Source organism: Symphodus melops (assembly GCF_947650265.1).
Source record: "Symphodus melops genome assembly, chromosome: 10".
Classification (NCBI taxonomy): Eukaryota; Metazoa; Chordata; class Actinopteri; order Labriformes; family Labridae; genus Symphodus; species Symphodus melops.
The window spans coordinates 938811-964940 of NC_136700.1; the positions used below are offsets into that span (position 1 = coordinate 938811).

The 26130-nt window shown below is 45.4% G+C and overlaps 1 protein-coding gene across 5 annotated transcripts in view; it reads right to left on the reverse strand.

Annotated features, from left to right (window-relative positions):
- The window catches only part of LOC306830536 (leucine-rich repeat and fibronectin type-III domain-containing protein 3-like), a 195724-nt gene that overhangs the window by 34293 nt on the left and 135301 nt on the right, over positions 1-26130 (reverse strand). For all 5 annotated transcript variants that reach the window (XM_079354112.1, XM_079354110.1, XM_079354111.1 and 2 more), the window contains one exon: positions 5349-5441. The gene's annotated coding sequence lies outside the window, so the exon portion shown is untranslated. The remainder of the gene's footprint in view (positions 1-5348; positions 5442-26130) is intronic.

Here is a 26130-nt window from a genome sequence, read left to right on the forward strand (position 1 = left end):
GGAGCTACCAGCATGCACCGCTCTCCTTCTGTGTGTGTGTGTGTGTGTGTGTGTGTGTGTGTGTGTGTGTGTGCTCCTGCTGACAGAGAGGAAAAGTTCTCTCTTAAACAACAATCAGGAAGTCAAGAGAGGCTGACCTTCCACTGATGGATTAACACACCTAATCTACTGCAACACAGCTCACAAGCCCACATGGAAACAGGTGCACACACACACACACACACACACGATGCATGCTCCTCCTGCCGACTCCTTCACCTCCATATCCACAAACACGTAGAGGGTGGGAGAACCTCTTCACGCCGTGACAGTGAGCATTCAGAGAACCAGAAACATGTGTCCAAACAAATCATGGTTTAACCCGAGGAGGTTAAAGAGCAACAACCTGAGCGTGACGTTTAGCTGACATGCTACACCTCCAACACCAGTTATTCAGCAGGGTTACAAAACCTTAACCTGCAACATAGTCCGTGCACGCTGCATCGTGTTTGAGCTCGGTTCCACGGCGTGTAGTCAGAGTTTTGTAGTCCTACTTCTAAGAGATGAAAACTACATGACCGTCGTTTGACTGTGAACACTTGTGAGCATGTTGGGCGCCACTCTGTCTCTCTCAGCTCTTTCAGGGCGTCGTCGCTCTGATTTGCTCTTCTGTCTGTAAACCTTGATTGGATCTGGACCTGAATCCCTGCGAGCGGCAGGATTCTGTTCAGCGGCTGAACTCTGACCACGCTGGGGAGACGGAGAGATGAAAGAGAATTTCCCTGCAGGGGTGAAACAACGGATCAGAGAAGAAAGAAAACGAGAGCTTTAAAAAAAAAAAAAGCTCCCAAAACAAATCAAAGCTTTTGGAAAACTCATCAAGAGGCATGGAAACTTTTTCTGGCCAGATATCATCTAACAGTCTCCTCTGAGCGGAGATTCATGCTTCATGTTGGAAATCTGCGTTAATGTTTTGCTACTGTCCGGATGCTTCCTCCTCTTCCTCCTTTTTGTCCCACTGAGGCTGGTGTTCCACTGTCATTGTAAAATCTGCAGCTCAGGAGTCTGCAGAGAGCTGTAACACAGGACTGGAAGTCAGCTGCGATAAAAGACATCGTTCAGATGAACACGCGGCACTTCATTACTTTGCGTTCACTTTTTTTTGGCGTTTTCCAGTCAATACTCTCCACTCTGCTTGTCTCCTCTCTAAAATTAAAGAGTCACTCAGCAGGTCGCTCAGCAGGAAATGACTAAACAACATGAGGACGCGTTTTATTGTCACATGATGATTGTGTGGCAAACTAAAAGAGGCCTGCTGCCATTTTATCTCATCTCATTTAGCAAAATCTCCATGCTTCTTCAGATTCATGCGTCATATATACATGTGTGTGTGTGTGTGTGTGTGTGTGTGTGTGTGATCTCCTGATCTTATCTCCTCTCGGTTGTAAAGTTGGATGCATGTGCAGTGGATATAATCTGTGCTGCTTCATATCTAAATGAACACCTCTGCAGACTGATTGTTCACAGATGAACGTGCTGAGACGACTTTTCAACAAAGGAGGAAACACATCTTGAAAATAAAAAGTCTCACAGCTCTCGATTGTTCTTCCAAGAGCCATGAAATCAAAACCCAGAGAGCACAATACCTGCTCTAATGACAGTCTTCAGATGCATTGTCTCCATTGAGTTTATTAAAGCTTTTATTTTGCCTCGCCTCCGTTTCCCTCCTTCATTCATTCATCCCCCGTGGTTTTCGGTTCTAAGCGAGTGGAGATGATCGTTTTCTGCGTGCTTCGGGACTCGGAGCGTCGGTTCCCATTAACAGCGAACTCAAATCTGTCAGCGACTGAGAGGCTTTTGTATTCGCGGCGCCCGCTCCACACTATTGTTTAACACGGGAACTCCATCAGAAAGCCAAACGCTGCGAAGCTTCGCAGCAAAAGACGCTCGTCTAATGTGGCTACACGATGCTGCAAAGAATAGATGCTGAATGGAATAGAAAAGGAAGGGAGGCAGATGAATCCCAGGCGAGGACATGACACGATGTTACCCCGCGAGCAGAAGACAAAACGACGCTTATTAACGTCTTTTCAAAACACCGATTTTTCTATGAAGAAATGTTAAAGCTTTTCTAGCTTTCGTCGCTGTAGAGTTTGAGCTGTTTGGGTTTGTCCCCCTCTGCTGGTCATAATGTGTACACGTTTACCTGCTAACGTCCCGACGCAGCAAGCAGACGGCAAAGAACGAGAGGCAGCGAAGGCCGACTGTGGCGTCACCTCAGGACGCCGCCAAAAGTTGCACTTAAATACGACCAACGCTTTCAGACGAGGTCGGGAATGTTCTGCAGAAAGAGAGAGGATCTGAACAATCAACCTTCCTACTGTAAAAGCAGAACCCCCCCCCCCCCCCCCCCCCCCCCCCCCCAGAGAAACTGTTTGGTATTTTGTTAAAAGTGTTGCCTCGATAATATCGTCAGGTTTCACACAGCAGCCAAACACGATGACAAGTGTTCCCGTCATTTCGGAGCCTCACAGGAACCCTTAACAATGGCCGAGTGTGAAGCACAAAGTGAAGAGGCTCGGGGAATCTTCTCTAATGCTGCTGGAAAGAAACAAACCCATGCAGTCAGCACCGAGGAGCCCGATTCTGCTCTGCTCCTCCGATTGAGCAATTGGCAGTCAGATTGTCTTTTGTGGGGAGGATGGTGCTCCTCTCAGGAGAGCACACTCCTCCTGCATCCAAATAGCAAAGCAATCACAGTTTTATAAGAGAGGTCGCTGTGATACACGACGAGAGACAGAGGCACATTTACAGACCACAAACATAGTCAGACTGTGTTTTGTGTAAAAACTTCATAAGCTGCACCTCACGTCCTGCTGACTGTAAAAACCACCTTAAAACTAATTGTACTGGCGTGTGTCTTTCTGGCCTCGGCGTATTAAAGAGCGTTGGGACAATATTAGCTTCCAGGTGAGAGAGGACGAGCACATCAAGGTCATCTCTGCCGCCTCTTAAAGCGGAGACGAGGATGCCTTTAGCATGTGCGGCGGCTGTAAAGCAGAGCAGCAATAACGCTGCTTTTATAGGCGATGAAAAGCACCAGAGAGGGAGCGCCGCTGCTTCCTCCACGGGCTAATAGCCTTCACGGGCTTCAGGATGTGAAGGCGGAGGAGAGTTCAAACGGATGTTTGCATCGTTTGAGTTTCTTAAAAAAAAAAAAAAAAGGGTCATCATGAGAACTTTTAAAGACTTTTTTTGTTGAAACTTTTCGTGCTTCCATCGGCAACTCGGGAGAGAGACATGCAGGAAACAATTCAAAGAAATGATGCTTTCTCTTCTGCACATCTTCGACATCATTTACATGTTTGGACTGCAATGAAGAAAAACCCTCCGAACACAACTGACGTGCTTTCCTTCCTGTGACCCAGCAGCAGCCTCTCATGGTGTGAAACCACAGCCCTCTATGTTACAGCTGAAGTGTAAAGTGTGCATTCAAATTTACAGCTGAGGTATTTCCACCCCAACAGGCAGTAAAGAAATGTGACATGCACGTCCTGCAGGTCCAAATGTAAATTAGGAGCCATATTTAACGCTGTGAATGGAGTCAGGCGTTCACCTGCAGTCACAGTGACAAGGTGTTTCCATGCAGCTGTCAGAGCGTGGAGGTGTTTCTACCGCAGGAGGCCGAGAGCAAGGGAAGCTTTCGCTCTGTGGAGAAGAACGATCGATCACAGCCTGCTAACGGGGGTTCTGGATCATGACACAATTTATCCAACATGGGTGAAAAGATGAAAACCAGATTCAGCTTGGATGGTTGGTGACAAATCATCACATTCAGAAAAAAACATCAAAGTGTTTAACGTACGCGTAAAGTGTTCACGAGTTATTCTGAGAGACGTGCAGGACGGGGCTCGCACGTGCCGAGGCTGCTGTCCAGCGGGTGGTCCAGGTTTGAATCCAACCTGTGGCTCCTTTGCTGCACGTCATTCTCTCTCTCTCTCTCTCTCTCTCTCTCTCTCTCTCTCTCTCTCTCTCTCTCTCTCTCTCTCTCTCTCTCTCTCTCTCTCTCTCTCTCTCTGTCCCAGCTCTCCAATAAAAGGCTCAAAAAGCCCCAAAAATAAATCTTTAAAAGAAAAAAAAAAAGAAATGTGCAGGATTATAAAATCAAAAAACAAACAGCGTACTCTGTTGCACACACAAACACATCTTTCAGAGACAGCTGGCGGTCCACACACACACACACACACACACACACACACACACACACACACACACACACACACACACACACACACACACACACACACACACACACACACACACACACACACACACACACACACACACACACACACACACACACACACACACCAACCAAGACAGACTTTTGATACCAAGAAGATCAACATGCCTGTCACAGCTTCTTTGTGTCCTCTGCCAGTATGACTGCAAACCTGACACACCTACACACACACACACACACACACACACACACACACACACACACACACACACACACACCTGTGGTCCATTCTCTCGTCTGTGTCCATGCTATGCCGACGGTGTGTGAATGCATGTCCTGTGTGTTGATGTGAGACAGCAGCAGAAGCAGTCGGTGCAGCTGCAGACGTGAGCAGACTCAGAGAGACCAGAGGACATCATTAGACGTACAGCACACCTCAGGCTGAGGACACACACACACACACACACACACATCCATCCAGTGTTCTTTGAGTACATGTGCAAACACACAGAGCACATGTTCACTCATGTATCATATTTTATCTCATAATTGTATTATCCTCCACCTCTGGGCAATATTGTGAAACTAACATTCAAACCAATAAAACTAATTGAATTGAAAAAAATGTGTCTGTGCACTCAAGTGTGTGTGTGTGTGTGTGTGTGTGTGTGTGTGTGTGTGTGTGTGTGTGTGTGTGTGTGCGCGCCTCCAATTCTAACTCTGGCAAATTCAATATTTATCAAATAGAGACGCAGGTGTCTGACTGTCGGATCTGAAATTACCAGCAAGAAATGAGGAAGAGAGAGAGAGAGAGAGAGAGAGAGAGAGAGAGAGAGAGAGAGAGAGAGAGAGAGCTCTTGCACACCGTGTTTTTTTAATTCAGGTGCAGGAATTTAGCCGATCCGCACCATAAAATCTTTTTTTTCTTCTTCTCTTAAATCAAAACAAAAACAAACAAAAAAACTCGACATCCGTCACGAGCATCTGTTCAGACCGCTTCAGGTTCATCGTTTCACCAAACATGTAACTCATCCATCACAACCTCAGAGCACAAACGTCCAGATGAAAACAGAGAAACAGAAGGGTTCAGACTTCAGTCACTCCTCCTGGAGAGAGGGAAACTTACCTGTAAGGAGGGTCTCAGTGTTTCTTTATCGAGGGGAGCCAATCAGGACGCAGTACAGCTGTCACCTGATGACTGGATGTGAGCTGCAGCAACCTGAAAAAGAGGAAAGATTCCAGTTCACGTTTTGGTCTGATTTGATAAAGTTTCTGTAACGTGTGTTTCCATTTCTGACCACAGGGGGAGACAGAGATCTCAAGAAGAGATCATGACATCATCACAGATGAACAGGTTTGGAAAAAAACATCATTACAGCTTCACTTTGGGATTAAACACAGAGCTCATATAAATCAATACAACAGCAGACGCACATTTAACAGTTCAGATTGTAATCAGGAACATTAAAACGACATTCTGCATCGCTGGCGGTGGGGCCGAAGGGGACGTATTTCCACGGGCCCCAGAGTTCCTGGGAGCGCCTCTGGCTCTTTAATTTAACAAGTCAAGTCCCACTGAAGCGTCCCGAAATAAGCTCTACTTTCAACAGCGCCCAGATTTCAGACTGTGTTCCACTTCAGTCTTTTTGAAAGTCCTTTTGTGAGTCTCGACAATGTCCTCTCGTGTGTGGGTGGAAGAAGTTTTCAGTTATTTATAGAAGTCGTGTGAAACAGTTTTTCAGACAGAGTATGAAAATAAAAGCTCTTTCCAAAGTGCCAAAATCATGATTATGAACTGAGGTGTTGAAATCATGAAGAAGTCCGTACGCGTGCTTTGAGCTGCACAGAACTGAACTGTATGAAATCTGATTGGATCAAAAAAAAAAAGGAAGAAGAAGAAGAAGCATCATGAAAGACTGCGATCAATGCAACCATCCAATCTGATCCTCTTCACCGAGTCTCACTATCCCACATGTGAATCTCTATCGCTCGTCTCCTCCCCTTCTGCTCCCTCCTGCAGGGCTGGCACGCGGCAAGGAGGATGTTGACGGTTCAGTTTTAAATGAGCGGGCCCGGGCGATCGAGTGTCAGATCCAGAAGAAGGCCTTTGCACTGCAGAGGCCGATATGAGTGCTTAATGAGAGCGTGGTTCAAACCCGGACAGCACGGCCTCATGGGCAGGATGCTGCCTTTTTTTTTGGTCTTATTAAGATGAGAGGAGAAGATACGTGGGTGGGAGAGAGTCGGTCCGGCTTTGTTGACGGCTCAAGCCTCCTCTCTCTCTCTCTCTCTCTCTCTCTCTGTCTCTCTGCTGACATTCTGTTACAATCAGCTGGAATCGGTGTGGAGGAGGAGTCCTGTCTGCAGCCGGAGACCGAGGTTCTGGGCCTCTAAGTGGTAACTCAACAATAACTGGACTTTTAAAAGGAAAAGCGTTTGTTAGTGTTTACTTCTCCCAATTTGTTCTGCCGCGCTGACTTCCCTTCGAAGTGTTGAAACAACTTTGGAAGATATCCACTTCCTGTAACGAAGGGATTGGAAGCAGCACAGCTTGATGGGTCCGGATAAAGGCAGGGTCTCCTCAGAATGAGTCTTTCATTGCATTTCCCTTCTGTAAGAATTAAAAATCTAGGGCCTGGTTCATTAAGAATTAGCTGTCTAATCCATCTTAAAGGTGAACCCACACAAAAATAAAACGCGTTTAGATTTTTGTGCCTTTACTGAAGATATGGGACAGTGGAAAATGTCTGAAATCAAGGCGTAATGCAATGAGGCCTTTGTGCATAGAAAGGAGCTGATTCCCCCCCCCCCACAAATGACTGCATAATAACTCATTTAAATACGTGCAAACAGCACTGATGCACAGAGAAGCTGTTTGCTCCGCCGGGCACGTGTGTTGTAAATTTGATGTTGTCTTTTTCATTCATTTGAAAGTTTAACGGGTGCAAAAGTTGCCCAATGTTTTCGTGGATCAGGCCCTCAAAGATTTGTTTTCAGAATATAAGACATGAGACAATGATGCACTGGTCCAAATAACAGACATGGTTACAGTCAACCAAACTGATAAACCACGTTTACAACATGGAACGTTTCAGCGACCAACATTCCCAACATGCGGCCAGTTTCTGTTGCATACGGAGCAAGAAGGACTAAATCCTTCCCATGAGAGCAGTGGACCTGGACGTGGATGGACCACATTGTCTTTATTCAGTATTAGGATTGTAATCCAAGTGTGTGTGTGTCTGTGTGTGTGTGTCCTTGAGATTAAACGTTACAGTGTGTTTGTCTCTGCTGTTAATATGACCAAAGCTCAGCCTCCAGCAGTCATTATACAAGGCCATGACATTTACCCCCCAAAACCCACCAGCAATGTGTGTGTGTGTGTGTGTGTGTGTGTAGGTATGAGTGTGTGCAGGCTGTCATCTCTGCAGACCAGCTGTAGTCCAGGAGTCTCAGATTAAAGACTGCACGCTCACTTTCCCACCCACACGTGAATCATTGGACACTAAAACTCTTCTTCTTTAGTGAAGTCAAATCAATTGAATCTGACCTCGGCCACATTCCAGGAGTTACCTGCTTATGGATTTATTTTTGACCACTGATACACACCAGTCCTGTTGAATCAACAAGACTTTCAAAAATGACCCTTAAAAAAAAGCAGGAGCAGGAAGTCCTGTTTTGTGTCTTTGAACCAGGATGGCTGCTGAACTCGTCTTCCTAACGGACGAGTTGGGCAGATTGATCGCTGGTTTTCTTGACATCCCGTTACAAATTCAGCAGATGGATACAGATGTGCTGGCCCTGGCTTCAGACTGAACAGTCTAGACTTTATATTTATATGCTAAAGTGTACAGAATACATAAAAGTGGAAGAAAAATCCCAGCATCCAACCGATCTCTTTTACTACCCCATCATTTTCTCCAACAAATAGACTTCTGCTGCACTTATGTAGCCTGCAAATGATTCATGTTTTTCTAGCAAAGCTGCTGCCACAGGTAACAAGCAAACTTTAAGTGAAAATTGTCAGGTTGATTTCTACAACCTTGTCATGAAAGCGGTTAAACAAGCCGGAGCCAGGATTGATTTTTTTAACAAGGTGTAACCTCAGCTCAAGCTTCCACAGATGTGTTTTTGTTTGGGTCAAAATTTTACACCATGAGGTCATTCAGACGAGGGAACGGGGAGGCTGGAAATTCTACATTTTTCATATATTTGTGTTTGTTGTGGTGGGTAAACAAACAGTGGTGAGACTGACGAATATCCAGAAGCTATGAATAAAACATGCACGAGAGGTGAATGCACACAGACAAAAAAACATTCACCTGTCAAAAACAAGGATGGAGGAAGATAAAACTGATGATAGGAGAGGGCAAGAGAGTGAGGAGGAGAAAGGAGAGAGGGCAGATGATCGAAACAATACATAGAGAGGATAAATAAGAAAGCTGAGAAAAGTAAAGTGAGAGAGAGGAATCTGAGAAAGACAGAGGAAGGGTCTAAAGAATGGAGGAACAAATGGACAGATGGTTGGATGGATGAATGGACGGATAGACGGATGAATAAATGGATGGATGGTTGGATGGTTGATGGATGATGGATGGATAAATGGATGGATGGATGGATGGTTGATGGATGGATAAATGGATGGATGGATGGATGGATGGTTGGATAGTTGATGGATGGTGGATGGATAAATGGATGGATGGATGGATGGATGGTTGGATAGTTGATGGATGGATGATAAATGAATGAATGGTTGTATAAATGGATGGTTGATGGATGGATGAAAAAATGGATGGATGCATAAATGGATGGATGGATGGATGGATGAATGTACAAATGGATGGATGAATAAATGGAGGGATGGATGGATATATAAATGGATGGATGATGTATAAATGGATGGTTGATGGATGAGTAAATGGACGATGGATGGATGGATGAAAAAATGGATGGATGGATGGAGGGATGGATGGATGTATAAATGGATGGTTGGATGGTTGATGGATGGTTGATGGATGATAGATGAGTAAATGGACGATGGATGGATGGATGGATGGTTGATGGATGGTTGATGGATGGTTGATGGATGGATGGATGGTTGATGGATGGATGGTTGATGGATGGTTGATGGATGGATGGTTGATGGATGGATGGTTGATGGATGGTTGATGGATGGATGGATGGATGGATGATGGATGGATGGATGGTTGATGGATGGTTGATGGATGGATGGATGGATGGATGATGGATGGATGGATGGTTGATGGATGGATGGATGATGGATGGATGGTTGATGGATGGATGGATGGTTGATGGATGGATGGATGGATGGATGATGGATGGATGGATGGTTGATGGATGGATGGATGGTTGATGGATGGTTGATGGATGGATGATGGATGGATGGATGGATGGATGATGGATGGATGATGGATGGATGATGGATGGATGGATGGACTGATGGATGGATGAAGATGTAATATGTGGAAAGCTGAATAAAAAAATGAATGATGGACGTGAGGAGGGAAGGATACAGTGATGAGTGCATGGTTGGAGGGAAACTAATACTTAGTTAACATATAGAGAGAATATGTATTGCTCATAAATATATGGATGATAGATGGACAGAAAACATGATGGAATAACGGACACATTTTTGATGAAAGGAAAGTTGCATAACTGAATAGATTGTTAAACTGATTAATGAATGGGGTGAAAGCATGATAATGATGAATTGATGTATAGATCAACTGAATCACAGGTAGGCAGATACCTGGACTAATGATCAGATAGAGAGATGGAGGGGAGAATAGGTTGAAAGGCTGGTTAGGGGATTTAGGATACGGGGATAAACAGAATGGCCAATGGATAACGGATTGATGGATTAATAGATAGATGTAAAGATAATCTGGGATAACAGTTAATGGATTTGTGTTCATATGGGTGTAGAGATGGACGGATGATGGATGGATGATTGGAATAAAAGATGATCAAAGTATTGGTTGCAGTGACTGACAATGTGTGATTTCCTCCTCTCTGATTAAAAAAAAATAAATCATTTGATAATCACACAGATGGAAAAACAAGAAAATAATTTCAACTGAGAACTCTCCTCGGTGAAATGACAAATCAGTGTGACTCTATTAATAACCGTCATCTCTCAGCCTGATGAAGTCACTAATCCCCTCTGTGCTCGACTCGTCTGGTTAACACAAAAACACACACTGACACATTTTGCTGTTTTCGTCGTCGCACTGACAGTTTCTTTTTTATTTTAGTTGGTATTTGAGCAGGCTGCTTGTTCGCTATCCAGAAGGAGCTATTTTTATTTGTATCTGGCTAAACCAAGAATGAGTAAGCACCACGAATCAAAAGGAAAGTTGAAAATATAACTATCGCTGAAATGAAACACACTCCCAACATCGAGACCTCAGTCTTCTCACATGAAGATCAATAAATTAATTATGTAAAACAAACTTCTATTTACCATATGCATGTAGATTGTTTATCACCATGAATTAACTATTTACTTCATTAGTCAACATTCTTAATAAAAGGTGAAGAAATGAGTTCACGGGATGGAAGGATGGTCAAATGGTTGAATGAAAAGATGGATGGTTGGATGGCAGATGATGGAAGGACAGATGGATAGATGACAGATGGATGGATGAATGGATGGATGTTGTTTTTTTATTTGTTTTTAGTGAAGTAGAATTCAACAGGGCGCCGACAGCAGGGCCAGAGCCAGCCTCCATCTATCCTGCCAACACACACACACACACACACACACACACACACACACACACACACACACACACACACACACACACACACACACACACACACACACAGGGCCTTAAATCATGCTAAGAATAAACCTGATTGGATAGACACACCTGAGATGCACAGTGTCATGTGCGTTTAAATGTGGACTGCGTGTTAAAAAGGTGCGTGTGCCAATTCTCTGTCTATATTTGTGCTTTGTCTGCGTGTTGGCATAGGATGCAGGCTGGCAGATGGTCGGAGCTGAGTCTCTCTCCCCTGTGGCTCCATCAGCTCGTTCCTCTCACTCCCCCCTCCTCCGCCCGTTCAGCATCACCTCCAGGGGGCACGCACCCATGTTAAGCCCCACCAGAACATCCCGTAGCTGGGCTCAGACCTCAGACCTCCTCCCTGCCTGGAGCTAAACTGGCTGAACGTTCCTGGATAAAAATCTCACATGTTGCTGTTATTTTTTCCTTTTGATTTGAAGGTTAATGCTGTCTGTTAAATACTGAGGATGTTTCACAGCTCTGGGAGCAGCGAGACATTTTCAGATATCCATGGGCACGACTTTCAAAGAAGATCAGTTTTTCTTTGATTGCTGGTAGATTTCGACTCCAGACGTAAATGTTCATTTTCACCGCTGGGCTCGGAGCTGACAGGGGCTCATGTGCAAGGATATTCAGCTGCTTATGATTGGGAGATTTTTTTTATCAGAAATACACATAAAGGCAGACATATGCGTTTGATTAAAAAAAAACTGATATTCACAGTAACAGCATTACTTTCGTTTTCTTACTTTTGAATCAAAAAAATGCTGCTTGTCTTCTTGTTTCCAGTATCTGATAAAGAGTTGATTTATTTTTTGGCACTTCGCTGAAGTTAGCTGTGACTGGATTTTTTCATTCATTACATGTATCTATCTTTTTCCTGTTGGAACCGATCCTCGCTGCCATTGGTCAAGAGGCGGGGTTTACACCCTGGACTGTTCACCAGCCAATCACAGGGCTGACACACAGGGACAAAGAACCACTCACACTCACATGTCTTTGGACTGTGGGAGGAAGCCGGAGTACCCAGAGAGAACCCAAGTATGCACAGAGAGGCTCATGTCAGACGGGGATTCACACCGGGAACCTCCTCGCTTTGAGGCGACCACACTGCAGCAGTGTGCAGCCCTGTGATTGGATTTTTTATTTGTCACAATTCTCGTTAACTGTTATCAACTCAGGAATTCATCAGCATGCAAACACATTGTTAAAAAAGATAATCATCTGCAGCAGCTTTCATTTTTATGTTGCATTAAATTACCTTGAGTTCCCGTGATTGTGTGGATGATTAAAGAAATGTCACTTACTGTATCTGTAAAATTAGACAGAAAAGCAACAGATAAAGAAGCCCCCCCCCCCCCCCCCCACACACACACACACACACTCCCATGCATCTCAGCATTAAAAGCACCAGCAGACTAAAATACTCTGTGCTGCTGAAGGCCAAACATTGAGAACAAGAGGCTCATAAAACTGCGTTTGATGATTCTGTAATGATGTTTACCAGTAATCACATTGCAGAAATAGAATTGTATATATAAAGATCCATCTGCTTTGATGTTGCGAGAGAGAAAGTCAAACTAAAGATAATCAGTGAATGGCCTTGATAAAGGAAGAAGCTGCTGAATAGCTAATATGAAAAGGAAGGTGAACAACTTCTGCAGGATTAAACGTGGTGGATTCCCGTCAAACCTTCACTGCACACAAACAGTTTCCACTCTTACTGTCAGACAATGATACCACAGGAAAGGTCTGTTTTATCTTCTATGTCCTTCAGATGCACCTTCTGAACCGACACACAAAGACTGCTTGACATCTTGTAGTTCTCCTGGGATCTCGTGTACCAGCGTGTCCAGCTGCTCACGGCTGCACTCTGCTAGCTAACAATTCAGGAACGGACTCAGTGGGGCAAAGTGCAGGCCATCAGGTGGAGTAAGACCCCGGCAGAGTCAGAGTGTGGGAACAGGAACCCCGTGAAAGACACTAAGCTCTCTTGATGACGGCTCCTGCACACACTCTTTTCTATCAGAAACAACAACCAATTATTCTAGCGCTGCACGCTTCTTTTTCAGGGCTGAAAGCTATCTGCAAGTAGCTAACCACTGCTAATCCTAGTGTGCTTACAGATGGTAATGTATGCAAGCTGAACAGCAAGTCCTTCTCAAAATCTGTGTGTGCTGACTGAGCTGGACTCATCCTGAAAAACAAGGATAAACAGAGAGAGTAAACGGGAGGAAATGAGATGTGACCAAAATATAAAGGGATAAAAAGCTGAGGAAGGACAAACATGGAGGATAGCAGCGATAAGTTTAGGAGGGCCGCTCTGATATTCATTCTTTAAAGTGAGGAGGGTTCAGTCCATCAGCTCAGGGACGCCAACACACTCGACCACATCATCCAGCTCATCAGTCACTCAAAACACCATCAGTCAGCCAGGAAATCGCCCATCAAATTGAGCCGCTCACCCACAGCTCACCTCAGACTCCAGCCCAATAGACTCGTCTGGCTGACTGACACGTCCCACTGGCTCCTCTTTGATTGGATGATAAGAGCTTTCCATCATCACTAGGACATAGTGGTTGGTAAAACATGTAAATGCTCACTTTGAGGATGTTCATGAGGCAGCTTAACCACGTCATTCAGAGATGTTTGTTTGACTCTCTCTGGTTTGAAGATCGAGATTCTGGCATCATGAAACCTCGAATCTGGCCACAATCATAACCTGATGTTATCCAAACATTAACAGCTCTGTGAGCCTGATTCTCTCAGAGCTAGCTGCTTCTGGTTACGCTCCCCTCTGCAGGACACCTGCTTCCTTAAAATTCAATCAAAAGTGCCCGAGACCACAGCAAGGACGGAGAGATGAAACAACACAGATGAACAGGTGAGTGGACTAATACACAGCCCTGAGCTAAGGACAAAGACATGGCAAGGACACGACCACAGCATGGCAAGAACACGACCACAACATGGCAAGGACACGACCACAACATGGCAAGGACACGACCGCAACATGGCAAGGACACGACTGCAACATGGCAAGGACACGACCACAACATAGCAAGGACACGACCACAACATGGCAAGGACACGACTGCAACATGGCAAGGACACGACGACAACATGGCAAGGACACGACCACAACATGGCAAGGACACGACTGCAACATGGCAAGGACACGACTGCAACATGGCAAGGACACGACCACAACATGGCAAGGACACGACTGCAACATGGCAAGGACACGACTGCAACATGGCAAGGACACGACTGCAACATGGCAAGGACACGACCACAACATGGCAAGAACACGACCACAACATGGCAAGGACACGACTGCAACATGGCAAGGACACGACTGCAACATGGCAAGGACACGACCACAACATGGCAAGGACACGACCACAACATGGCAAGGACACGACCACAACATGGCAAGGACACGACTGCAACATGGCAAGGACACGACCACAACATGGCAAGAACACGACCACAACATGGCAAGGACACGACTGCAACATGGCAAGGACACGACTGCAACATGGCAAGGACACGACCACAACATGGCAAGGACACGACTGCAACATGGCAAGGACACGACCACAACATGGCAAGGACACGACCACAACATGGCAAGGACACGACTGCAACATGGCAAGGACACGACCACAACATGGCAAGGACACAACCACAACATGGCAAGGACACAACCACAACATAGTAAGGACACGACCACAACATAGCAAGGACACAACCACAACATGGCAAGGACACAACCACAACATGGCAAGGACACGACCACAACATGGCAAGGACACGACCACAACATGGCAAGGACACGACCACAACATGGCAAGGACACGACAACAACATCGTAAGGACACGACTGCAACATCGTAAGGACACGACCACAACATGGCAAGGACACAACCACAACATGGCAAGGACACGACCACAACATGGCAAGGACACAACCACAACATGGCAAGGACACAACCACAACATGGCAAGGACACGACTGCAACATGGCAAGGACACGACCAAAACATGGCAAGGACACAACCACAACATGGCAAGGACACGACCGCAACATGGCAAGGGCACGACTGCAACATGGCAAGGACACGACTGCAACATAGCAAGGACACGACTGCAACATGGCAAAGACACGACTGCAACACAGCAAGGACACGACTGCAATATCGTAAGGACACGACCACAATATCGTAAGGACACGACCATAACATGGCAAGGACACGACCACAATATCGTAAGGACACGACCATAACATGGCAAGGACACGACCACAATATCGTAAGGACACGACCATAACATGGCAAGGACACGACCACAATATCGTAAGGACACGACCATAACATGGCAAGGACACGACCTGGAGGGGAAGACAAACAAGAAAGATGTCGACCCATAAATCAGATTTCTATGATGCCATTCTTTTACTAGAGAGCGGAGAGAGAGCGGACTATAAATTGCAGGTCATCTCTGACTCTGTGTGTTCATTTCTATAAATGCTGCTTGGAAATCCATCACAGAGCTGCGGTGGCTCTACAGGACGGGCGGTCAATGGAGAGAGGTAGATAGAGGTGTAAGAGAGAGAGGCGGGGGGGGGTGATGAATCACAGAGGAAGAGCTGCTCTGAAATATGTGTCTCTAAATCACACTGTTAAACTGCGACACGACAGAAGAGGGATAGCCTGGAGATAGATGAGAGAGACAACGAGCGAGGGAGGAAAAAGAGATGAAGGAGAGCGAGCCTGCAATGACAGCACAGTTAAACTCACCTGTGTCTAATAACACTTTCATTTGTCAGAGAAAGGACCTATAGAATGATCCCATTCAGCACCAGCACGCCGGACCTTTATCTGACACTTTGAAGTCTTCGGCGATACGACGACGTGAATAAACCTCGTTGCTTCAGATAGAAGAAGTCAAATTAATCTCACGCGTGGACCACACGAGGCGGCGAGTGAATTAAAAGTCTGACTCGTCACGAAGGAGGAGGGGGGCAGAAGAGCTGCACTTCAAGGTGGCAGAACAAGGTACTCTGTTTCTGCCTTGGAAGGCAGAATTATCTGCACTTTCAGCAGAGGCCGTCTACCGTAAAGAATACGTATATGTCCCATCTGCTTCTTCACTTAATCAGCTTTATGGACCTCCTCTGCTCACCCTCTGTCACTCTCAGTAACGCAAAGAGTCAACATTTGGGCGCAGGTGGGAATCAGAGATGGCAGCATCATCCATTATGCACAACATTTTCCTTTAGTGCAGTGCTGGTTCAAGCTCATTTCAGATCCTTTGCTTCCCGAGTCTCCGGCGTCTCAGATCACCTGATGAGTGCTACCTATGTAGCTCCTCTCTCCTGTACGCTGTGCCGGTTCATCTTGTTCCTTAGCGACAGCGGTCCCGTGTGTTGTCTCTGATCAGCCGTTTTCTGACCCGTTTTTTGTACTTGATCGGCCTTCTGCTCTTCGCTTTGGATACCTCTGCAGGCGCTCTTTGGATTTCTGTGTACCGACATTTTCTCTGATTAAAAAACACTTTTCAAATTCTCCCTGTGTGTTTTGGAGTAGTGCATATCGGGTCCCCTGTTTCATGGCTCAGTCTCACATTCTTCATATTTTTTTTGTTCCCTCTGGTTGCAGCTTGTTTTATAAATTGTGCTGTGATAACATGGGTGGAATCACTTCATGTTTGAGCGCTTTGTGCCGATGCTAGAATCTGTATGGAGGTGGAGAATCAGCAGTTTTTGCTTCAGTGCTCATGCATTTGTAGACATGCAGATCAGAGGTCCAGATAAAGTTCTTTAGAAAGATGTATTCTGTTTCCTGGCAGCTCTGCAACGTGAGCCTGACCCGGCTTACACTGAGTGTGTGGACAGTATGTTTGAGCTCATGTGCACGTCTTTTCTCTGGGGGGGGGGGGGGGTCGTGGAGTATCCTGCTGGGTCCACTGCTCCAACCAGGATATATTCTGTCAGCCCAGCTCCCTGTGTCGCCCGCTCTCTCTCTCTCTCAGCCTGCCCGATGTTTGCTTTCATTGTTTATCTTTGCGTGCTCTTCAACACCTCACCTCACCACTGGTGATACTGATTAAACACCTCGTAACTCTTCTTATGAATCATTTATTTACCTCTTTTACATCATAAATTATCCATTCTCTTTGATAACTTTTCAGTCTTTTTTCACGGCCCCTGAGCCAGGTGTTGAAAACGTATCTAAAACTTTGAGATCCTGGGCGATGCGTTGATTAAACGTTTGTCCTTCCTGCGAAAATGAAATGAAATCATAGGAGACTCCATGCAGTGAGTCTTCTGATAAACGTGCAGGATTGAGTTTCCTCTGCAGAGAACAGGGTGAGCTAACAAACAGAGGGGTGCACACACCTGACAGATATAAAAGCCTGGCATTATCATGACAATTCGACATGTTCTTTGGCAGAGGGACAAACACTTTGTCTATCATAATAATCCTTCTAATATTAACAGTCACAATAAGCGCTGCCATGTTTGCAGTCAGCTGTTCTCCTGTGCATCAGCGATGATAACACTCCTGTAATCTGCAGGAGAGGATGATGAATATGAATGTGAGAGTGGGCCAGATGTCGACACGTAAACAATGTTCTCTTCTAATTCAGACGCAATATGCTCCGATTAAAACGCATCTCTTCAACTTATGCACTGCATATTGTCTTCATTTCTGTTTTGATCACAACTAAACCAGCTCTCTGTCTCTCTGTCAGTTTGAATGTAAATCAGCACTTTGCTCTTTAGAGGAGGGCCTCTCCTTTCCTTTGTGCTCCTCATTGGAGAAGCCATTAACCTTCCAACCCCAACCATTTAAAACCCCTCTATTTCAGCCCTGCTCAGAACAGGCTGTTTCTGTGTCTGTAGCTTTAAATATGTAAATGAGCTGTGTCTGACCACGCCCCCTCCCTGGAAGGGCTCGGGTGTTCTCGGTGCTTTCTCGCTCGATATTGTTTACAGTAGAAGGCAGACTCAGAGGGCAGAACAAACACTCCAGCTACCAGACCAACTTCTATATTTTGGTCCTGGGACTTGAACCTGTGACCCTCAGGCTCCCTGCAGAGTGAGTTACTGCCGCCCTTTGGGGCGACATTAAGACTCCTCGCCTCAGTGCTCTTCATTTAGGAGGATTCGGACTGAACAACAGTACAATAAAAAGAAGTGTTAAAGTAGAGTGTGAGCACGACAAATCCTCTTTATGTTTAAAATAAAATGTTGGATTTTTGACGTCTGTCCGAGACGAATGCATGAACAATATCAGCAGAATTCGTTTTGACGGATGACTTACATGGAATTTCTGCATTTTTGCATCAACTTGGGACTTGTTTGAAACTTGCACACGAGTCACTTGCAACCAAAGGTTCTGAAGAAACGTGACGTGTAGTACAAACGTCCACGAGCAACACGAGCGCATGAAGCTGCTCTAACATGACGTGTGTCCGTCATCAACATAATGCACTGTCAGGGGGTCACTCGCAAATCTTCCCGGGTCGTTTCATCAATGAGGGTGATCAATCAATCCGGAAAAATAGATCTGGGTGTGCAGCCGCTTTGATCGCTCGCACATGTACAGGAGTAATTACACGAGCTGCATCAGAAACCTCTGAGGGGACGTGGACCAGATTAGGACTGGGGATACATTAGTATTGATGTGATCAATATGACAAGAGGCTAAACAGATAATCAGTAAGAGTGATAGATTGATAACAGAGCCGTATGAGTTCAGGACCGAAGAAGATTATTGGTTACGCTTAGTCAACGCTGCTGCAAAGCAACGCCAGCACAGTCTGAAGGAGAGCAGCGAGGACGCCTTCTCAAGCTGAGACCATCATCATCATCATCATCATCATCATCAATAATATCATCAAGACCATCGTTATCAACATCTTGAAGGTCGTAGGTGTTCATAAAGAGCTGGGTCTTTAGCTTTCTCCAAAAGGTGCAAAGGGACTCTGCAGATCAAATTGAGTGTGGTCGTTCATTCCACCACCGGGGGGCGACAGAGGAGAAGAGTCCAGACTTTATTCTCACTCTCTCTGTTTCTCCTGAACGAGTATTAAAACCCAAAGCAATCGACTGTTTGACTCGTTCCTATTTAAGCTGTGATTGATCTGATATCAGTGTCATTGTTTTACTTGGGGTTCAGAACAAGTCCACAAGTCCAGCCTGCCTCAGGGGCATCGAGGACAATTTTCTGACATTTAATCCAGAGAAAATTTCAATTTAGGACAACACACACATGTGACAGTCTGATCACTACCACTGAATGTAATGCAGCCAGTGCAACAAGAGAGAGAGAGAGAGAGAGCGAATCAGAGGGACGACTCCCTCTCAAACATTTCTGTAACTCTAAAAAAACCCTGAAAACGGAGGGGTGGAGGGGATTGTCTTTCAACAAGTCAAGATAAGCGTATTATAGAGCCGGTGATACGGCAGACAGGATGTGATGAAAGAAAGCAAATTTCACATTTAAACTCTGCAGATAATGAGAGCGAGGTTAGGCCAACATATCACGCTGACAAAGGAGCTTTATTTCCTATCATCCTGTCAGAGCTGCACAGGTGACGCAGCCTTCTCCTCCCTGCACAGTCAGAGCCCTGACACTCACTTTATCATTGTTGTAAAGTTGTGATGACATCCTTTAATATCAACATTAAACTCTGTCGGAGGCCTTCAACCTGCGGGGAAAGTCTGTTTGGATCAAAACGGTCAAGTCTCTGTGCTGTTGGCTTTTCATGCAACTTTTCTGATTTCTATCTTTAAAGCAACAACGTGTAATTTTTCCACCTGAAAATAGTCGTTTGAATGGTCGATTTAAGAGCACAGTCATTTCCAACAGGGAGGATTTAAGTGTCTCTCCCGTGTCCACAGAGCGCCCACATCGACTGTTTACTGCACTATGTGACTTTGGCAGCGAGCCGCGGTCGTCATGAGAGAAGGACGCTGACGCTTTTTTAAAAATATTTGATTTCTAACACTGAACTGCTTGTTTTCTGTTTGCATCTCGAAGCGGTCAAATAAAGACCGCGTGCCTCGTTCACGTGAAGCGAAGCGAAGAGAGCCGCCTCTGAACCACGCCGCGGCACTTCTGCTGGAGTCAGACGCACTAAACTAAAGTGCACACAATCAGCTTCTGCAGCCACAACGCAGCCGTAAAGAGGAGCAGCCGCGCCCTCAGGAATTCAGACTCATGCTGGGAGAGATAAAAAAACCCAAAACACACACTCTGCGTACTCAGAAAGCTGAGAGCACGGAGCAATCGAAAGAGAAAAACACATCATCCATGTTTGGAGACATTCTGGTTGTACACACACACACACACACACACTCACACTGTCGTAAATATTTAAACTACATGTCCAGTTATTTATTCACTGGACCTACATAGTTGGATTATTCGTGGAAAAAGAGTCCTGGGAGTTGAATTTTCTTTCCTCTGTGCTTTTTAAAAAAAAAATTCTATAGAAAACATCATGTCTGACTTTTGTCTTCATGACATGACTTCAGAACTTGTTGTGTTATTGACTTTCAGAACACGTTTCTAGGAGAGTTTTAACGGACCAATCAGTGAGCTGTACACATTTTAAACACTAGGGGGCATAGCTACAGATTTGTCCTTTAAGGGTTCAGATATTCTGGATTCTTGATCGTCCTCCACACACGGGAGGAGAGTTTGGGATTTTACGTGGCAGGATGCAGCATCCTCGTGGAAGTGGAGGGAGGCAGGAGGGGGATTATCCAGATCAGACGCGTCTCTGTGCTGATGAGGAGGTGCAAACATGGAGTCAGGAGGCTTGTTAGCAAATCACTGTGTGTATGTAAGAGAGAGAGAGAGACATTATTCAGATGTGTACCCGCCTCAGGCATGTGTGTATAAGTAAAAAAACCCACACTTGTGTATTGTCAGAGAGAGTCCACGTGACGCTGTGTGTCTGAGTGTGTGCGTGTTCCTTTGTCCTCCTCCCACGCTCCACAGATCACTGGAGAAGTTTCCAATCTTAGACCCTCTGAGCTTATTGATCCTCGTCCTCCCCTCCACCTCTCATGCTAATTTTCTTCCCTTCCTTTTTAATCCACCTGCCATCCCTCCATCCCATCCTCTCATCTCTTTTTCTCCTTTCTCCTCTTTCATCTCTGCAATCTGACCGACGCGCTCTTCTCTTCTCATCTGTTTCTTTTCAAACCCTTTTTAAAAAAAATAAAAATACTTTTTCTCTCATCTCGCCATCATGGTTTGGTTTAAAAATACTCCAGAGGGGCTGAGTCACTCTGATATTTCAGACCACCAAAGAGGAAGTGGAGGACGGTTTCAAGGTGTTTCTGCAGAGCTGGGTACAACACTGAATGTGTCTGGTTTGCTTTAAGACACAAACCACAGATCTGTCTGAAATGATTCATCAGAGTAAATCATGTTCAATCTATGTTAGCATGTTTGCATCTGTTCTGAGCTTAAAGCACTTCACGTTTTTAGAGGAAAGTCCAACAAGTGACGAATGCCGAATGTGACGTCACCTCACCTGGTATAGGCCAAAAAGTTGCACTTGAACACATCGCAAAGGCTGCAGCCGACAGCCAACCACCACCTACGCTCTACACGTGTATGAGAGGAAATACGTCTCCATGCCAGCAGGCGGCGGTCGTCTGCAATCGTCATCCCAAAAAGGACAAAACCAGTAAAGGACGAGGACGGAGAAGAAGGCGGATATATAAACCACTCGTGTCGCTCGCCACGTCCACGTCCATCGGCGATGGGCAGCGATGGAAATGGACACACTGCAAAAACTAATGTCAGCGACCTCCTTTGTGCGTCAGGGCCTTTAGAAGAAAAAGGTAGAACCCTGTCGTTGGCATCACAATACTAAAACTTGAACTGGTAAAAACAATGCTGTACATTTTTTGGTTTGGTTAGTGAGCGTTACTGATCAGACCTCCTCCTGCACCCTCTGTTTCTTCCTGTCATAGCTGGTCTATATTTAGCTGTTATCACCACACTAAAGCCCCCTACCTGCCCCCCCACGCCCACTCCTCATCCCCCTTCTAAACCTGAATCTCTCCAAAAGCTGGAGTGAAGCGTGAACCTCCCAGCAGGCCGGAGTCGTTGGAAGCAGCGTGGCTTTACTTCTTTCTTTGCAATTCTCTGTCCTGCTGGAGCCCAGATGGAGACAGAGTCCAAATCAAATACCCACAATCCCCTGGGCTGGGGAGAGGGAGTCTGGTTGTGTTAGATTAGATGTAGTCGTGTCAACAATACAAAACTGGCATTGGCAGTCACCAGGAAGACAAATGTGTTCACCGAATGTAGGTGACAACGATGGTCACTGAAATATTACACAGGGAGGATTTTCTTTGATAAAGCATCGTCTAAAATCTCGTCTCGTATTACAGGAACGTAGCTAAAGAAGGCTTGAAATTCCTCCAACCCCCCCCCCCCCCTTCCCACACACACACACACAACACAAAAACATGAACCAGCACTGACAGGGAAGCTAAAAATACCAAAAGCCATCTGCAGGGCCAGCAGTCCTCGCAGGCTCAAAATACACTTCAATCAATCAACCCATTACGTTTATTTGTCACTTGTGGTCTTATACGACACGATCTGTGTGAAATGTGATGAAAGATAAACATATATTCTCACAGAGGCTGGGTCAGAGGACCAGAGGGAGGCAGGATGACAGAAAAGAAGAAGCAAAATATACAGAAATAACTCCAGATAAAGTAACGTCAGAGGATCGGGGGGAAATGAAAGGGGGCAGGTGGTCGACAGAAAAAGGAACAACAGAGGCATTGAAAACATTAATTTAGGGTTGCAGTCGTGCATCAGCTAGATAGAATCTGAGGGAATTTGTTACACAAATGGAAAACAACATGCGGAGGAGGAGAGATGTGATTCCAGACAGTAATGGATGAAGGTGGAAGCGAGATAATGATGATTTTAAGATAGAAGGAGACGTGGATGGTGGAGTTGTTGGTGTCCAGTGTGAGGCTGCGGTTCTCCGACTGGTCGGCTCAGATCCTGTCTTGACATCATAAATGTCACTGTTGTTAAATATATGACTCTCGTGCCTTTGAGGCTCCATGGAGGATAAAAAAACAGTTTGAAACACGAGGCTGGGATGAGTGCAGAGAAGTTACTGGTGGAGTTGCCTCTGCAGTGTCGGAGGTCAATCCAATCATTACACATTAACATTTCTCTTCTTGTGTTTCATGACTTGTATCGACATGAGGGAGAGCACTAATTAGGAAATGGCCCATCTGCAGTGAAATTGATTGAAACAGGACTGATCATGAGTTAACATTAGAAAACACTTTGTGAAGCCGCCGTCAAGGAACACCACTAATTGGAGACATGCGCTTATCTCCAACGTGTCGATACTTTACATTTCAGATGGAGAAAAAGCATGGTTTGAAAATGCACTCCGACACATACAAACATTCATAAATGGAGAGTTAACAGGAGCCCTACAGCGGCTGAGAGGACGAGGACGGATGGAGCGAAGAAGAGAAAGTGAGATGGCGTGAGCGAGTGTGAAGCAGAGCCGCAGAAAGTCGTCTAACCCGAGTTACATCTCAGATGAATGTGCAGATCCATTGTACACCAAATAGTTTGTCACCTCAATCCCTGTCCAATGTAGCCATTCATCCACGACCTATAGTCGTCATGGTAACAGTCGCATACGCAGAAACATACTGCGCATGCTAACGATTAGCAACGGGTTGTTACTTCGTTACTGAACGTCGTCAGTCATCATGGACGTTTGGCTTCTCACAACATACACTCAACAAAAATATAAACGCAATACTTTTGTTTTTGCTCCCATTTGTCATGAGATGGACTCAAAGATCTAAAATTCATTCCAGATACACAATATTACCATTTCTCTCAAACATTGTTCATAAATCTGTCTAAATGTGTGATAGTGAGCACTTTTGCTTTGCTGAGACAATCCATCCCACCTCACAGGTGTGCCACATCAAGATGCTCATCAGACACCATGATTAGTGCACAGGTGTACCTTATACTGCCCACAATAAAAGGCCACTCTGAAATGTGCAGTTTTGTCTCACAGCAAAATGCCACAGATGGCGCAAGCATTGAGGGAGCGTGCAATTGGCATGCTGACAGCAGGAATGTCAACCAGATCTGTTGCTCGGGCATTGAATGTTCATTTCTCCACCATAAGCCGTCTCCAAAGGCGTTTCAGAGAATATGGCAGTACATCCAACCGGCCTCACAACCGCAGACCACGTGTAACCACACCAGCCCAGGACCTCCACATCCAGCAGGTTCACCTCCAAGATCGTCTGAGACCAGCTACTCAGACAGCTGCTGAAACAATTGGTTTGCATAACCAAAGAATTTCTGCACAAACTGTCAGAAACCGTCTCAGGGAAGCTCAACTGCATGCTCGTCGTCCTCATCGGGGTCTTAACCTGACTCCAGATCGTCGCCGTAACAGACTTGAGTGGGCAAATGCTCACATTCGATGGCGTCTGGCACGTTGGAGAGGTGTTCTCTTCACGGATGAATCTCGGTTTACATTGTTCAGGGCAGATGGCAGACAGCGTGTGTGGCGTCGTGTGGGTGAGCGCTTTGCTGATGTCAATGTTGTGGATCGAGTGGCCCATGGTGGTGGTGGGGTTATGGTATGGGCAGGCATCTGTTATGGACGAAGAACACAGGTGCATTTTATTGATGGCATTTTGAATGCACAGAGATACCGTGATGAGATCCTGAGGCCCATTGTTGTGCCATACATCCATGAACATCACCTCATGTTTCAGCAAGATAATGCACGGCCCCATGTTGCAAGGATCTGTACACAATTCTTGGAAGCTGAAAATGTCCCAGTTCTTGCATGGCCAGCATACTCACCGGACATGTCACCCATTGAGCATGTTTGGGATGTGCTTGACCGGCGTATACGACAGCGCGTACCAGTTCCCACTAATATCCAGCAACTTCGCACAGCCATTGAAGAGGAGTGGACCAACATTCCACAGGCCACAATTGACAATCTGATAAACTCTATGCGAAGAAGATGTGTTGCACTGCATGAGGCAAATGGTGGTCACACCAGATACTGACTGGTTCTGAGTCCCCAGACCCTCAATAAAGCAAAAACTGCACATTTCAGGGTGGCCTTTTATTGTGGACAGTCTAAGGTACACCTATGCACTAATCATGGTGTCTGATGAGCATCTTGATGTGGCACACCTGTGAGGTGGGATGGATTGTCTCAGCAAAGCAAAAGTGCTCACTATCACACATTTAGACAGATTTATGAACAATGTTTGAGAGAAATGGTAATATTGTGTATCTGGAATGAATTTTAGATCTTTGAGTCCATCTCATGACAAATGGGAGCAAAAACAAAAGTGTTGCGTTTATATTTTTGTTGAGTATATTTGCCTTTTTTTCATGTAAACAAAATGCACGTTGTCTAAGAGGAGGCGGAGTAACAGCGCTGAGTGTTTTACGAGAGACCTTCGGGGGGCGCCAAAGCACATCAAAGTCTCACATATTGTGGCTTAAAAAACAACCCGAACTCGCACACCTTTAATGCAAAAATAATAGTCCAATTAAATCTCATTTGTACCATTATGTTTGTTCATTAGTTCATTATTTCATTTGCTACAGCTGCTCTTCATTAGAACTCAGGTCTAACACTTTGAGTGCCGTGTGTCCGACTATATGCTGAAGGTTCAGTCTTTTATCAGAACTAGACTCTTCTAAGAATCTTCTAAAGTCACTCAATGTTCAAAAATGAAAAGCTTACAAAGCTCCAAGGCTCCTCGGAGAGTACGTCTGTCTCTGCTTTCCACTGAGGTTTCAGGGGTCAGGATCACCCAGACAATGAAAAACCTGTGGTCTGATTTTGAGTCAAGGATGATTCAGCAAGGTTGGACTGCAGCAAATCATCCCGCTGAAGGAGCTTTTCAGTGCATCACCTCGCTGTCTGCAAAACAATCTCTCCTGGAGATTTGTAACATCAACACCTGAAACTACTCAGGCATCGACAACACACTCAGACTAACGGATCACTGTGACT